Here is a 14858-nt window from a genome sequence, read left to right on the forward strand (position 1 = left end):
TACAAAAGGGTAATTAAAAGGATGCAGTGAGACTTTGCAATGTGTTATCAACTAAGTGGGATGGAAGGAAGGGTCAGGGAAGGGCTTCTGAAAGCAAAATTCTATTTAGATTCTATGGTTTAGGCTTCTTCTGCCCCAATGAATGTTTTATCAGAGTTACTGACAAATAGCTAAACTACATAGCTTCATCTCTTTTCACTTTCCCTCGTTGCCTGGGTAGAGGAAGTCTCAGGCAGTGACATGGCTAAAAGGCAGGGAAAGGTGGAAGGAAACCAACACTTACTGTGAGCTGTGTGACTGGTACTTTAAGCAAAGTGCTCTGATAATATGTATACGTGGACATAAATTGTTTCATATTCATGACGAACAATGGAATAGTGTCTCCTTTAAGAATAAGTGTCCTTGTAAGGGACTTAGATAAAGGCCACGTCTCTCCCACCCTTCCTTAACCTCTGGCAACCCATCCCTGACACATTCACAGACACATTAATCTGGACCAGAAAACTGTATGATAGGCTTGAAGACGCAGTTTTACCTTTGAAGTCGAGCTGGGACAATAGCAAGAACAATACACAGAGACTCTGTTGACTTAACTTGGAGACTAGATTCACAACAGGCATGGATTCTGGAGGCTGCTCAACACTGAAAATAATATTCTTCTCAATCTGGCCTAGATTTGAACTCCCAGAACCAGGCTAGAACATTAGTTGACACCAACCCTCAGAAATGGTAGGCCGGGTGCGGTGGCTCACGCCTGTAATCCTAGCACTCTGGGAGGCCGAGGTGGGTGGATAGTTTGAGTTCAGGAGTTCGAGACCAGCCTGAGCAGGGGCAAGAGCCCCGTCTCTACTAAAACTAGAAAAATTAGCCAGGCGTGGTGGCACATGCCTGTAGTCCCAGCTACTTGGGAGGCTGAGGCAGGAGGATCGCTTGAGCCCGGGAGTTTGAGGTTGCTGTGAGCTGGGCTGACACCACGGCACTCACTCTAGCCCGGGGAACACAGTGAGACTCTGTCTCAAAAAAAAAAAAAAAAAAAACGAGCCAGGACAAGAACCAAAATTTGTACCACCTTTTTTTTTTTTTTTTTTTTTTTTTGAGACAGAGTCTCACTGTGTTACCCGGGCTAGAGTGCCGTGGCGTCAGCCCAGCTCACAGCAACCTCAAACTCCCGGGCTCAAGCGATCCTCCTGCCTCAGCCTCCCAAGTAGCTGGGACTACAGGCATGTGCCACCACGCCTGGCTAATTTTTTGTATATATTTTAGTTGTCCAGCTAATTTATTTCTGTTTTTAGTAGAGACGGGGGTCTCGCTCTTGCTCAGGCTGGTCTCGAACTCCTGAACTCAAACTATCCACCCGCCTCAGCCTCCCAGAGTGCTAGGATTACAGGCATGAGCCACCACGCCCGGCCAGTCCTGGCTTGTTAGGAGCTTTATTTATTGACTTTATAGAGGTGTTTTGTGAGGACATTTTAAAAGTTGAATTCAGTAAGTTCTACTTGAAGGTCAATTTTATTCCCCTAATTGAAGTTTTGAACTTTTATGAAATAACAAATATGGAAATTAGCGTTTAAAGAGAGACACCATGAACCTGGGATTTTTAGGCAAGTGGTTGTACTGCTTGTAGCTAACGTTAGCTAATAATAGCACTGACAATGTGCCAGGCACATGATGTAAAAGCATATGAGGGAGTCACTACTATTACTGTCTCTGCTTTACAGATAAGACATTGGAAGGCTTAGGTTAAGTAATCTGCCCAAGAACTCATAGCTGTTAAGTGTTTGAGCCAGAATCCAGGTCTGTCAGACTTCTAAAAAAATGTTTTTATTAAGATACTTATTTTATCCACAAAAAGAATAATCTAAATGCAAATTTAAAGAATTATAATAAAATGAGCACCCATGTACCCATCACCCAGCTTAAGAAATAGAATGTTACCAATTCCTTTTTTATATAACAGCTTTATTGAGGTATAATTCACGTACCATATAATTCACCCATTTAAGATGTACAGTTAAATGACTTTCAGTATATTCGCGGAATTGAGCAACTAGCACCACGATCAATTTTAGAACATTTTCATAACTCCCCAAACAGACTGTTACCCATTAGCAGTCACTCCGTTTTCCCCCTCAATCTCACTAGCCCAAGGCAACCACACTACAATACTTCATGTCTCTATGGATTTGCTTATTCCGGACATTTCGTTTAAGTGGAATCCTATAACACATGTCCTTTTGTGTCTGGCTTTGTTCACTTAGCATAATTTTTTCAAGGTTCACTCCCATTTTAGCATGTATCGGTACATCATTTTCTAAATTGCCAAATATTCCATTTCATGGATACCACATATTGTTCTCCCATTCACCAGCTGATGGACTGTGACTAGTGCTGCTATGAACATTCATGTACAAGTCTTTGCATGGACATATGTTTTCATTTCACCTGGGAGTGGAATTGCTGGATCATATGGTCACTCTATGTTTCACCTTTAGAGGAACTGTCAGACTCTTTTCCAAAGTGACTACACCAATTTATTTTCCTACTAGCAGTGTATGAGGATTCCATTTTTCTCCATATCCTCACCAACATTTGTAATTGTCAGACTTTTTGTTTTTCTTCTTTTCTTTTTCTTTCTTTCTTTTTTTTTTTTTTTTTTTTGTTTTTTTTTTTGTTTTTTTGAGACAGAGTCTCACTCTGTTGCCCGGGCTAGAGTGCTGTGGCATCAGCCCAGCTCACAGCAACCTCAAACTCCTGGGCTCAAGCGATCCTCCTGCCTCAGCCTCCTGAGTAGCTGGGACTACAGGCATGTGCCACCATGCCCAACTAATTTTTTCTATATATTTTTAGTTGTCCCGCTAATTTTTTTCTATTTTTTTAGTAGAGATGGGGTCTCGCTCTTGCTCAGATGGTCTCGAACTCCTGAGCTCAAGCGATCCTCCTGCCTTGGCCTCCTGAGTAGCTGGGACTACAGGCGTGAGCCACCGCACCTGGCAGCTTATTGGATATTTTCATATCTTCTTTGGAAATATGTCTATTCAAATCCTTTGCCCATTTTAAAAATCAGGTTATTTGTTTTTTCATTGTTGAGTTGCAACAACTTTTAAAATATATTTTGGATATTATAATATGTTCTTTTTTTTTTCTTTTTGAGACAGTCTCACTCTGTAGCCCCAGCTAGGGTACAGTGGCATCAGCATAGCTCACTGCAATCTCCAACTCCAGGGCTCAAGCGATCCTCCTGCCTCAGTCTCCCTAGCAGCTGGGACTACAGGTGTGCACCACCACGCCCAGCTAATTTATTTCTATTTTTAGAAGAGAAGGGGTCTCACTCTTGCTCAGGCTGGTCTCGAACTCCTGAGCTCAAGTGATCCTCCCACCTCGACCTCCAGATTGCTAGGATTACAAACATGTAATACAAACATGCTACCACACTCACCTGGATATTATATTCTTATCAGATATAAGCATATCTTGGAGATATTGCAGGCTCAGTTCTAGACCACCACAATAAAGTGAATATTGCAATAAAATAAGTCACATGAACTTTTTGATTTCCCAGTGCCAGTTATGTTTATGGACATATAGGGTGGAATAATAAACATTGGAGACTCCAAAAGGTGAGAGGGTAGAAGAGGGGGTGAAGGATGAAAAACTACCTATTGGGTACGATGTGTACTATTTGGGTGATGGGTGATGGGTACACTGAAAGCTCAGACTTCACCACTATGCAATATATCCATGTAACAAAACCATACTTATACCCCCTAAATCTATAAAAATAAGAGAGAGAGAGAGAAAAGAAAAAGTTATATTTACACCATGCTGTAGTCTATTACATGTGGAATAGCATTATGTCTAAAACAGCAATGTACATAGCTTAATTTAAAAAACCTGATTACTAAAAAATGCTAATGATCATATGAGCCTTTGGTGAATGATAGTCTTCTTACTGGTAAAGGATCTTGCCTTGATGTTGATGGCTGTTGACTGATCAGGGTGGTGGTTGCTGAAGCTTGGGGTGGGTATGACAATTTCTTAAAACAATGAAGTTTGCCACATTGATGGACTCTTCCTTTCATGACAGATTTCTCTGTAGCATACAATGCTGTTGATAGCATTTTATTTATAGTAGAACTTCTTTCAAAATTGGAGTCAATTCTTTCAAACCTTGCCACTGCTTTATCAACTAAATATATAATATTCTAAATCCTTTGTTGTCATTTCAACAATGCTCACACATCTTCACCAGGAGTAGGTTCTATCTCAAGAAACCACTTTCCTTGCTCATCCATAAGAAGCAACTCCTCATTCATTTAGGTTTTATATGATTTTGGTATCATATCTAAGAAACTATTGCTTAATCCAGGTTGTGAAGATTTATGCGTCTCTATTTTCTAAGAGTTTTCTATCAAATTTGTACTAATTGATCAACACTTATGTGCATATATGGAAGTAACATTCATTGGGTGTTGGGCAGGTGGGAGGGGGGAGAAGGGGATGGCCATGTCCACACCTAATGGGTGCGGTGTGCACTATCTGGGGGATGGACATGCTTGTAGCTCTGGCGCGGGTTGTGCAAAGGCAATATATGTAACCTAAACGTTTGTACCCCAGTAATATTCTGAAATAAAAAGTTTTAGAGGCTGGGCGCGGTGGCTCACGCCTGTAATCCTAGCACTCTGGGAGGCCGAGGCGGGAGGATCACTTGAGGTCAGGAGTTCAAGACCAGCCTGAGCAAGAGCGAGACCCCGTCTCTACTAAAAATAGAAAGAAATTATATGGACAGCTAAAAAAATATATATAGAAAAATTAGCCGGGCATGGTGGCACATGGCTGTAGTCCCAGCTACTCGGGAGGCTGAGGCAGAAGGATTGCTTGAGCCCAGGAGTTTGAGGTTGCTGTGAGCTAGGCTGACGCCACAGCACTCTAGCCCGGGCAACAGAGTGGACTCTGTCTCAAAAAAAAAAAAAAAAGTTTTATAATTTTAGCTTTTATATTTAGGTCTTTATTTTAAGTTAACTTTTGCATATGGTGTGAGGTAAGGGCCCAACTTTATTCCTTGCTTGTGAATATCCAGTTGTTCCATCACCATTTGTTGATTTCTATTCTTATAAATTTAAGTTATGTTTTATGGCTCATAATGTGGTCTATGTTGGTGAATGTTCCATGTGAGCTTGGGAAGAATGTGTATTTTGCTGTTGTTGAATGAAATAGTCTATAAATCTCAATTAGGATCACTTGATTGATGGTGCTGTTCAGTTCGACTGTATCCTAACTAACTTTTTGCCTGCTGCATCTGTCAGTTACTGGTAAAGGATGTTGAAGTCTCTATCCATAATAGTGGATTTATCTGTATCTCTTTTCAGTTCTATCAATTTTTGTTTTATGTATTTTGATACTCTGTTGTTAGGTGCATTCACATTAAGGATTGTTATGACTTGTTGGAGTATTGGCCCTTTTATCATTAACACATTAACTGCCATGGGAGTTGTATTGAACTCATGCTAGTTTTGAGCCCGGGGCTTTATGAAGCATATGTAACTCACACATTTCTTCAGCTTGGGAGCTGCAGGAACTATTTTTCAAGTTGCATATAACTCATGCACAGAACATAATAAAAAATAACATATTTTTCATTAAATTAGAAAGGATTCTTTTGTTTTTGAACTTTTTATTCTGTTTTTGTAATAAAACACTGTGGCCTCAAGGAAAAAAAAATTTTCTAGTGTGGCAGTCAATGTGTTAAATACCTATTAATATATATGTCAAAACACAATAGTACACAGTTATATTATTTAATACAATTTTATGTCTATCAATGAAACAGAAGAAGGAAAGCAAGGATATACTTAATAGTGTTTGTTATATTAATTTTCTTATTTACTATTTCTGTTTATCTTTATTTCTTCCTGTTAATTTGAGTTACTATTTGGTATCATATCCTTATTCCAATAGACCTTCGTTCCTACCCACCCCTTTTGTGCTGTGGTTGTCAAATATATTAAATTTCTGTATATTATTGGCCCCAGAATACAATTAGAGCAAAGAATAATTGGGATGATAGCTGTCATTAAGAGGATTTCTACCCAAAGCAGTGTTTTTATTCCACGTTTGCAGATCATTGTAATCTGAGTAAACTATAGAGGCAGAAGGCTGAAGCAGGTTTCCACTATTGTGTATCCTACTATTGGACAATTTGCATTCATAGAGCTTAGTGGAGTCCAAGGTGGAAGTCAGGTCAGCCGGATCTGTAGTTCTCCCCAAATCATAGCTTTTGGAGAAGGGTAAGCAATCATTTAGTGAATTCTACTGGGGAGTGTGAGCTATTAAACCTCCACTGTAACTACCAGGCAATCAGATGCCTTCCTGAAAAGATCAAGTCAAATGTAAACTTCCCTGACTTTGTGTTTCACCTGGAAGAGACTTTGTCTCTGGGCTTCTTTTCAGGTTCAAGGAGATAGAGGAGGACACTGTGGGCTTTCTTCATGGCTCTTCTTGCCTTGGCTTTCAATTTAGTTTCTAATTTTCAATGATCATCCTCTCCCTTTGACTGGAAAAATATAACACGTCTGTTGTGCCTCCAGAACTTGGTGACTGGGAGCCTCTCATGGCCGAAGCAAGGAATTAGCTTAAGAGGCCCATTATAGTTGGGACAGTGTCTCTGCTGCTACTTTTGCTGGGCTTTGTCACAGATGGCAGGTCTCAGGTAGATCTTGCGCCCCTCCTCTGCAGAGCAGTCAGGCCACACAGCACCACAGCCCGGCAGGACTTCTTAAGGATGAGGAAGTTGTGTTTGTTCGTTTTGCTTGTGCATGGCTCAGCTGCTCAGGGGCCCCTGCTCGATCTTGTCCTCTGAGCTATAGATGTGTTTCACGTAAGAATCTGGCCCCTCCTGAAACCAGTCAGTCTTTTTGACGTTCTGTGGCAGTTTCAGATCATTAATATCCCAGCTTAACATATCTTTGTCTTCAGAATCAAAGTCATCAGGTCCATGATAAAGTCAAGCCACCCAAGGTTTTCATCTATTCAACTCCCCTCATAAGTGTTTGAGAATTTTGCTCTCAAAGGCTCTTTATTTATTTATTTTAGTGTGGGGTTTGTTTTTTTTTTTTTTTGGAGACAGAGTCTCACTCTGTTGCCCCGGGCTAGAGTGCCCTGGCGTCAAGCTCACAGTAACCTCAAACTCCTGGGCTCAAGCGATCCTGCTGCCTCAGCCTTCCGAGTAGCTGGGACTACAGGCATGCACCATCATGCCCGGCTAATTTTTTCCTATATATATTTTTAGCTGTCCAGATCATTTCTTTCTATTTTTAGTACAGACGGGGTCTCACTCTTGCTCAGGCTGGTCTCGAACTCCTGAGCTCAAATGATCCACCCGCCTCGGCCTCCCAGAGTGCTAGGATTACAGGCGTGAGCCACCACGCCCGGCCTCAAAGGTTCTTGATATAGTTGGATCAGTCCACTCAAGCAGCTTAGACCAGGAGACTGTTTTCTGAGGTTTTATTGGGTTTAAAGATTTCCTTGATGGAATTATGGTTGGAGAAAATCAAGATGAAGTTGATGAGGCCTGATTGGAGGTTTGGGGCAAGAGAAATTGATGGAGAATTTTTTTTTTTTTAAAGAGTGAAGGAAGATGAAAAACATAGAGGAAAAATATTACCTAAATAACCTGGACAGGCCGGGCACGGTGGCTCACACCTGTAATCCTAGCACTCTGAGAGGCCAAGGCGGGTGAATTGTTTGAGCTCAGGAGTTCGAGACCAGCCTGAGCAAGAGTGAGACCCTGTCTGTACTAAAAATAGAAAGAAATTAGCTGGGCACCTAAAAATATATAGAACAAATTAGCCGGGCATGGTGGCGCATGCCTGTAGTCCCAGCTACTCAGGAGGCTGAGGCAGGAGGATCGCTTGAGCCCAGGAGTTCAAGGTTGCTGTGAGCTAGGCTGACGCCACAGCACTCTAGCCCGGGCAACAGAGTGAGACTCTGTCTCAAAAATAATAATAATAATAATAATCTGGACAGATGACATTCCTTAGATCAAGAGTCCGATGATCTCAGAGAATTTTCCTTTGTTTTTTAAAAACTCTGAAGACTATTTAGCATGTGCTGCCTTTGCCTTCAGTAAAACCAAAGGCTATGGTCCAAATAAAGATTATCTTTACCTAGAAGAAAAACCAGGACAAAACCAGTTGGAAAGCTAGTACCCCCTCATCCCTGGATCTCTCAACCCAAATCTCTGATTCCTTCTGCCATTTCAGATCTACTGTTGAGCCCCTCTAATGAAATTTTAAGTTTCAGTTATTATACTTTTTAATTTCAGAATGTTCATTTGGTTCTTTTTTATAATTTATATCTCTTTACTGATGTTCTGTATTTGTTGGGACATTGTTGTCATAGCTTCCTTTACTTCTTTAAGCATGGTTTCCTTTTGTTCTTTGAACATATTTATAATGGCTACTTTGAAGTCTTTGTTAAGTCTGACATTTTGTCACTCTCATAGACAATTTCTGTTGTCTCTTATTTTCCTCTCAGTGTACGGGTCACACATTCTTGTTTCTTTGCATGTCACATTTTTTTTTTGATTGAAAACTAGACATTTTAGGTAATTTTAGGTTTCACAACTCTGGATGCTGTTTCCATTCCCCACTCTCTGGAGCTTATTTTTGTTGTTTGCTTATTTGTTTAGTAACTCGATTGGACTGTTTTAGTGAAGTCTGTTTTCTCCACAGTGTACAACCTCTGTTGTCACTCCTCAGAGGGCACAGCATTGGTCAGGCATGCAGTCACCCTCAAATGATAGTGGTTTTAGCAGGACTCCCTTTGACTGTCTAGCTCCCTGATCTCTCTGGTAAGCCCCATATGGTATCATACCCAGGTGTTAGACTCTACTAATTTCCAGCTGATGGTTCTAATGTTTTTGACAATTCCCTGCAGCATAAATTGCTCCACCATCTGATCTAATTAAGTTCAAGTAGGGATAGTTGTTGAGACCAGACTTTGAGATTTGCTCTGACTCTTAGCACTTCCTAGCTGGTTCTCTCCAGTGACCTAGCTAGCATATGCTTTAGCTTGTTGCTCTTAAATCAGAGGAGCTACTAGCCTCCTTTTATTTGCTTACTACCAAAATCTCCATTGTTTTTGCAAGAGCCCTTAGGCTTGAATTTTTCTCTTTGCAGAGAGCTTTAGAGCTCTCTGTTCCTATAGACTGCCTCTCCCCCTGGGCAAAATCTCACTCCTCTGGGGGCTGGGCAGCAGTAGTAGCCTTTGGTCTTAGCTTGCCTCTTCCTGGATGGAACCTCTGCCCTCCAGGAGAGCTGGGGTGAGGTTATTGAGCCCCAGTATTTTTTTCTATGTTTTTCAGACACAGTCTCGCTCTGTCACCTGGGCTAGAGTGCCCTGACATCAGCCTAGCTCACTGCAATCTCAAACTCCTGGGCTCAAGCGATCCTCCTGCCTCAGCCTCCTGAGTAGCTGGGACTACAGGCATGCACCACCATGCCCGGCTAATTTTTTCTATATATTTTTAGTTGCCCAGCTAATTTATTTCTATTTTTAGCAGAGACGGGGTTTCGCTCTTGCTGAGGCTGGTCTTGAACTCCTGAGCTCAAGCAATCCTCCTGCCTCGGCCTCTGAGAGTGCTAGGATTGCAGGTGTGAGCCACCGTGCCCACTGAGCCCCAGTATTTTCAACCTGCCAGTGCTGGGGTAGAGCCTCCAACCTATGTATGAGGGGTTGGGTGAAGGAAGCTTTCGGCCTCCCAGCCACACTCACCAGGAATTTACCCTCTTTTACACAGAGTTGAAAGGAGTGAAATGTGCTGGTGGCTTGTCTCTCCTGGTGAGAAATCATATTTTTTGACTGGGAGCGAGGGAGGCCTCTCTTCTTGGCCGCAAGTGCCTGGAGTGGAGCTTCTGTCAAGCTGAGCTGAGAGGGAGGGAGAGCGGAAGAAAGCTGGTCAGGCATGGCTCAAATGGTATAAACTCTCCCTGTTCTTACTGAGTTTTAGTGGATTTTCTTGATTAAATTTTCTTTCACTTATCTTATTCCATTAGGACAATTTCTAGAGATTTGAAATGGTTGTTTTTTATAGTTTCCACCAGCTGTGCTTGTTTCCCTGGGGAGTGGATCCAATGAGCATCTCATGCCACCATTCCGAAAGTGGAACTCTCCATTTTTAGTCCTTCTGCACCCCTACTTTATCTGAGCCGGAACTTTTTTTAAACCAGTTTTATATTGTGTCAGTTCACAATTCCACCACTTAGAAGCTGTGTTACCCAAGGTAATTTACTTAATTTTTAAGCCTTATTTTCCTCACTTGTAAAATGAGGATGAAGCCACCTACTTTGCAGGGTTGCTGTGAGGACTAAATGAAATAATGCATACAAAATCTCCAGCATAGAGCATGAGGTAGGTACTTGTAGCCTTGCCCCACGTCTACTTTATTCATCTTCTACCTCCCAGCTACTAGTTGCTTTTTAGAAAAAAAAAAACTATGAAATATTTTAAGCATACAAAGAACAGAGTTAATATAACATACACCCACGTAGCCACCGTTCAGCTTAAAAAACAAATTGTAGATGTAAGTCCTGTGTATACGCTCCAACATTTCCTTCTCCTCCCTCATTCACTAGAGGGAACCAAAGTCCTACATCTGTTTTTATCATTTCCAGGAATGTTTTCATACTTTACTCCATATCTGCAATAAAGAAAAAATGGTTCACAGACATTTTTCCTTTGATAGATACATAAACATCCTGTGTATATAAGGGTAAATTCCTTAATACTAATAAAATGAAATCCCCCTCATATTAGCTCACTATTTATATGAGCACATGTTCTTTACCTTTTGATGTGAGAACAACAATTCTGGATGAATACCAGAAAGACATGGTTTACCTCAAATGGCAGACTTTCTGTGATGTTTACAGAATTTCCATTGTAACTCTATGTGTTAAAATGTTACTGACTGCATTGACCTACGTTAGGAATTTTATTTTATAAATAAAATTAAGTACAACATTATGATTTAAAGTTTGTTACACAGTTGATTTAAAGATTCTCAACTTTTAGGGGAATTATAATACCTTGTTTGCTTGATTTTAGTTGGTGGTATTTTTCTGAGAATTTTATAATATCCCTTGAAATGATGGAAGACTCACTGGACTCCTCATAGAACTAAATTTTTACCTTACTGGTTTATTTACATGTAAGGGATAAAAATTAAAATACTTGAGGTTTTCCTCAGATGTGCTTCTAATATAATCTCACTTATTATACATGCATCTTGTAGTAATTTACACTGCCATATTAAAAGAAAAGCACAGGTGAATGAAATTCACAGAAAATTCAGGTTAAAATTTTGTTTTACATGAAGGTTTCAGCTGAAATAGGGACATTGGTGGGTATTCGTTCGTTCCCTGCTGGAGTTGTGACGTTCAGGTGAACTTCTTCTTTTCAGCCTGGAGGTGGCAACACCACACCAGAAATACTCAAAACAATTGGCCACGAAACCGCATCTAGCCTTAAAATTGTATGCCCACCTGCAAGTCCCTTGTTAAAAATGCTATAATATATTGCCTGAATTTGGATATGTAATCAGACCCCAACCTTGATGTGTCCCCATATTTGCATATATTTGAATGGCTGCCGCAGTCTCTTGCTATCCCCTGGGTGAGGTCTTTTGGGATTTCCCCTGTCTCTCCCCTGCCGGCTTACTGTGGCAGCTCCTGTTTCTTCCTGGGAATAACCTGTCCCTTACAAAAATACCCACTTCTCTCCCATGCTTGCTTTGGTGTCTCATCCATCCTTTTCACAAGGGAGAGGGTCAGCACAGAGAGCAGGGAGAGGAGGAGTTGGTGCGAAGACCAATCTGGACCTCACTTCCGTTGCTGTTGTGGTGACAACCCCAAGCAGTACTGTGTCCTTTTCCTCTTGTTAGTTCTCCTTACTCTCTGTTTACCATTGTTGCCAGCAACGAAGACTTTGAGAGATCCCCAGAGAGTTGAAGACTTGCTTCAGGGACAAGGAGCATAGGAAAAATTCTGAGCCTCGGTTCTGTTCTGTTTCTGTCTTTGAGGAACCAGGGAAAGGAGCAAGTGAGACTGATCACAAACAGAGGTGGCAGAGGATAAAAAAAGAGCAGACAGGCTGGGTGTAGTGGCTCACGCCTGTACTCCCAGCACTTTAGGAGGCCAAGGCAGGAGAATCACTTGAGCCCAGGAATTGGAGGCTGCAGTGAGCTATGATGATGGCATGATGCCACTGCACTCCAGCCTGGACAACAGAGCAAGACTTTGTCTCATTAAAAAAAAAAAAAAAAAAAAAAAAAAAGGAGCAGTCATATCTCTGGAATTGGATAAATGTAAAAAGGAAAACAGGGATCCACCCAACCCAGTGTGAGCAGCATCCCTGGGATTTTCCAGTGGCCAGAAGCCGGGGCTTCCCCATTTGGGCCACAGTGATTCCCTCTGCTAGGTAGAGTCATGAACATTCAAATTAGAAATCTATACAAAGATCCCACAGAAACACTGTTATATGAGATAGTTAAGCTTTGTAGTGTTATTATAATGTCCATAGTTTTTTCTTCAGCTTTCCATCCTAACCCAGTTTGTACCAGAGCCCCATCCATCATGCATTCTATGAAGCAAATGTGCTGAGTTTTAAACAGCATTCGTACATTGAGAACTGCTTCTATTGTATCACATCCCATATACAGAACATGGTAACCTTGAAAAGCAAATCTTAGCCCATTACCATTTTGGACTGGCTGTATAAAAACTGCATTTTAAAGACAGATTGTTCTTTGGTATAACAATTTATATTTGTGTATTACATTTATTTGGCTAAGTAAAATGTCTTTTAGAATTTATTTTATCATAGATAAATGGGCTTTATAGGACAGTTTTGTTCTTTTTTTGCAGTAGTAAAATTTTCTTTTCTTTCCAAGAACCAGTGTTTTAATCTAAAATAGTGATCTCATGTTATGTTGAAAATTTTTTGAATTTTTTATAATATTTAGCAAACCTAGAAATTGGACTGCTGCATGAAAAGTAATAGCAAAGTGCACATTAACATATGCTTTTAATTGCTGTAACTCGTGCATCAATTAGAGTAAAATGTTGAGGATGCAGGCAGTTATTTAGTCATGGGGAAAAAAACAAGACTTGTTTACCAAATTGAAAAGAAATTAGGAAAGTGATTTTCTCCAAATTACATTTCTACTCAAATGCACTCTCCAAATCTGAGCTATTTCCCTAATTATATTTAATATGCCATGAATTTGTAAACCTCTTTATGCACTTTATGCTCTCGGTTGGAAATTAAACATCAATTCAATTTTCATTAAGTTGGAAATCACAGGTACTGGTAGTTTTTAAAGATGTGATGTTAACAAGGTAATTGTGTGGAATAATCATAATAAGAGTAATAAAAATGCATCCATTGACTGTAAAGTTTACAAAATACTGTACTTTCCTGTAGAGAGGCAGTATGGTATCATGATGAGACCCAAGGCTTGGCTTCAGACCTGGGTATGAATCCCACCTTAGCCCCTTGTTAGCTGTTACTCACCCTTCCTGGGTCTCAGGTTTCTCATGTGTAAAATGGGGGGAATACCTATGTTGAAATGTTGTTGTGAATATTAAACAAGAATGAATGCTTGTAAAATTCTTAATATGAAATAGTAGCCTTAAAACTCCCAATATTTAATCTTCACACTTTTATTAAGAAGTAGGTTTTATCTCTCTTTTACAGATGACTCAATTGAGGCTCAGGCACTTCATCCAGGGTCACCAAATCTGTTTTATGACTTCAAGTCTAGGGCACTTCCCTCCCCTCAGCTGCTTCCAGAACAAGACTGCAAAAACTGATAAAATGGTCAGCGGCAATTAGATGTGATCGCTCAGATACGATCTTGCTTTCATTGAAGCAGCCATTCCCAGCGGTTTTTTTTCCCCCTGTCATATGTATGATACTGCGTGACTCAAGGCTGCTGCTACATTAGCTAAAACTACCTCCTTTTCTCTGCTGCTCACAAAAGCCCAAGGAGGGACAGTGTCTATTATTAATAGGGATAACATGCAATCCACTCCATTCCCAGCCCCCTACCATTTTGTTACTGATAGCGAGTTTCTTTGAACACACTTCACAACCTATAGCAGCACAGCACAGTTGGGAACCACGGCTTATGATGTGTTCTAGGGAGAATAAGGAGGTCACTCTACAGTAGGGAGTCCTGGAGTGGAGAGGTGAAAAACGTTGGTGGGGCCAGTAGGAGTGTAAAAAGTTAAGACTTGAGTTTGTAGGCACTCAGAGGTTCCTGAGTGGGAAAGCGAAGCGACTAAAGTGGTGGTCTGCAGGGCCCAGAAAAAGCATGGAAGTCAGGAGACCGTTTGGTCTATTGAAATGAGCCTAGTGGGATGAGCTGGAGGCCTGAACTAAGACAGTGGCAGTAAGAATGGGAAGGAATGAACAGATCCCAAAAGACTTGTGACTGACTGATATGCGTGGCCAACCAAGGAGGTGATCAAGCAAAAGTTTCAAAATTTGCTGTCAGTTAAGCAGCAGGTTTTCTTCTCTAATAATATTTTGCTCAAATGTAAAATGATCTTGCAGCCCCAGGATTCGACACCCGTGTTGGTAGAAAGGAGGCAACCTGGAGGAAGAGAAAACACCAGCTTAGAATTAGACATTTATAGGACATAGTTCATAAAGTATTAATAAATTTTTTCCCCATGTTGCTGCCTTGTGGAAGGGTTTGGGTAACCTGCTGCACTGGTTTGAGATCCTAGGCTGAGTGAGTTTGTGGTTAGTCATGCAAACATGCTGCTATCTGAATGTAGGACTTGATTCTAGAATTA

The 14858-nt window shown here is 40.8% G+C and overlaps 1 protein-coding gene and 1 pseudogene across 1 annotated transcript in view; one reads left to right on the forward strand and one right to left on the reverse strand.

The window, feature by feature from the left end:
* ARHGEF6 (Rac/Cdc42 guanine nucleotide exchange factor 6) overlaps positions 1-14858 on the forward strand; it is an 82130-nt gene that overhangs the window by 39141 nt on the left and 28131 nt on the right. The window lies entirely within an intron of this gene.
* On the reverse strand, positions 6037-6994 carry LOC138378343 (chorion-specific transcription factor GCMa pseudogene; annotated as a pseudogene).

The sequence above is a fragment of the Eulemur rufifrons genome, chromosome 30, assembly GCF_041146395.1.
Source record: "Eulemur rufifrons isolate Redbay chromosome 30, OSU_ERuf_1, whole genome shotgun sequence".
Lineage (NCBI taxonomy): Eukaryota > Metazoa > Chordata > Mammalia > Primates > Lemuridae > Eulemur > Eulemur rufifrons.